This window comes from Physeter macrocephalus, chromosome 20, assembly GCF_002837175.3.
Source record: "Physeter macrocephalus isolate SW-GA chromosome 20, ASM283717v5, whole genome shotgun sequence".
In the NCBI taxonomy this organism is placed as follows: domain Eukaryota; kingdom Metazoa; phylum Chordata; class Mammalia; order Artiodactyla; family Physeteridae; genus Physeter; species Physeter macrocephalus.
Genome location: NC_041233.1, coordinates 105,572,220 through 105,574,719, shown reverse-complemented (window position 1 = coordinate 105,574,719; position 2,500 = coordinate 105,572,220).

Genomic DNA, 2,500 nt, shown 5'->3' with positions numbered 1-2,500 from the left:
TTTGGATTTCATACATAGTGGCTCAAGGCTCAAAGATGGAGGAAGTGGAAGTTATCACACTCCTAAGTCTGGGCTCAGAAATCCCGTAACATCACATCCTCTGCATCCTCTTAGTCAAAGCCATCACAGAATTCAAGGGAGGGAACAAAAGTTCTACCGCTTGATGCTCACAGCAGCATGTGTGTATAGGGAGCATGGACAGAATTGTCGAGTCATCTTCAGAGGCGAGTTACCACACGAATACCAGGCAAACACCACTGATTCTTTAGTTGATTTTTAAGCAGGTAATGATGAAATCGTTACGATAAAGTGAAAAAAAAAATGGCATATTGATACTGAATTCCAATCCTTATTTAAGCTATATATCTCAAAATCAATTGTTGCCATAGGGTATCACCTCAACACAAATATATATTTTTTCATGGAAGTAAATCACTCATAAAAATTGTTTAATGTGCCTTGTATAAATGAGGTACTTTTTTCTTTAGTAAATATAAAAATCATGTGAACACTTACAATAAAATTAGTTTTTACTTTTACCATAGAGTTAGGAACCATAGCTCTATTTAGAAGTCTAGGTTGTCTCCAGGCATAAAAATGGAAATACTGATACTATGACAACACAGCCTGAATTTTCTGCTTTGCAGATGCCAGGTTTATTTTTAAATGGTGTGAATCAAATCTGTGCTGAGAGGCCAGCTTCAAAATATAAAAGAAAACTGGCAATGGAAGGGTTGTGCTGGTTTGGCTGAAGTGAAGTGCTCTACAGCGTTTTATTCTAGTTGAGCGTCTGACTGCGAAAATCTTTCCAATTGTAATTCTCTTTGACTTGCCAAAAGGGGATTATGAACTAAAGTTAATGTTGCAGGAAATGTCACCTGTCCTTTGAAGGAAAATAATAAATCAAAACGGCTTTGTGCATCATATTTAAAAGGAAAAAAGTACTGATCTACTTGAAGGTCTTCTCTTGTTCCTTGACAAAACAGGTAAATAAATAAAGCAGAATTTCATTGTGACTTTTCATTTTAATCCTTACTCGTCTCTAAACAGGGAAAAGCAAATCTCTTTCAATATATACTCATTAAAAAAAAGAAAAACAAGAACAGAGAGAGAAAGAGAAAGGAGATGAATACTGTAATGTGATCCCAGAAGTAGAATTCCTCAAGTCAGATATTAAATTAAGGAAGATATATTTAAGTTATATTTTGTTTCTTTCACAGATATCACAGTACAAACTCAAGATTAAAAAAGTAAATAAAAACAAAATCTGGAGACTGATTCCTCAAAGATTTGAAGTATTTGTATATTATTGTTTTAAGCAAATAAAGACAAACCCACAAAACAAACACAACAAAACTTGAAATTATCTGTATTTCTTTTGCCTTAATGTTTTTTTCCATGGGTTTTAGCAGTAGACATTGCCTATAATGAGTTCTTATCACTTCAGAGAAAGAAAGTGATGTTTCTGGCTTATCATGTAGACATCATGCTTACAATGACACAACTTATTTTTTTAAAAAGTAATTAGCGGGGCTTCCCTGGTGGCGCAGTGGTTGGGAGTCCGCCTGCCAATGGAGGGGACACGGGTTCATGCCCCGGTCCGGGAAGATCCCACGTGCCGCGGAGCAGCTAGGCCCGTGAGCCATGGGCGCTGAGCCTGCGCGTCCGGAGCCTGTGCTCCGCAACGGGAGAGGCCACAAGAGTGAGAGGCCGGCGTACCGCAAAAAAAAAAAAAAAAAAAAAGTAATTAGCAATGTAACTTCTTATATATTAATCTGAAAAGACAGGACAGCAATTTGGTAGTTGACACCACTACCGTGAACCCCACTTGCCGCTGTTGTTTTAATCACCTACTAGTAATAACATTTGGAATGTTACTCTGGGGTGGCAAAGTCAGAAATGGCCATAGACTTGAAAGATGGAAGATAACGGATTACAACATTTGCTTGCTAATACTGCAATAATGTGATTAATGAAATTAAAGAAGCCAATAAGCCAATTATAAAGGACGTGTTATAGAGTATTATTTCTTTGTGCACTTCCTGGTATGGTTTGGAACAGTATAAACAATTTTTTTAATGTGGTTTTAAAATCAGGAAATATTGCACTGTTTATTTATTGATTTTTAAGTGAATAAAGTGAATTCAAAAGTGAATAAAAGTGAATAAAGTGAATCAAATACAACAGTGGACGTTTTCATTTGAATAACACACACACAAAATAGACATTCTTTTTTATCAAGGCAGTGTGATGACTCAAACAAATACCAACGTTTGGGTGTGGTGATGACACAGCTTGTAATATTGTTCTATCCCTCCTCAGTCACTGAAGACTTGCATATTTCCTTTATGATTATATTGTTACCATATTGGGATAAACCGCAAAACAAGAGGAAGTTAACATTTTGTAAGTTCTTTTTTTTTTTTTTTTTTTTTTTTTTTTTTGTGGTACGCGGGCCTCTCACTGTTGTGGCCTCTCCCGTTGCGGGGCACAGGCTCCG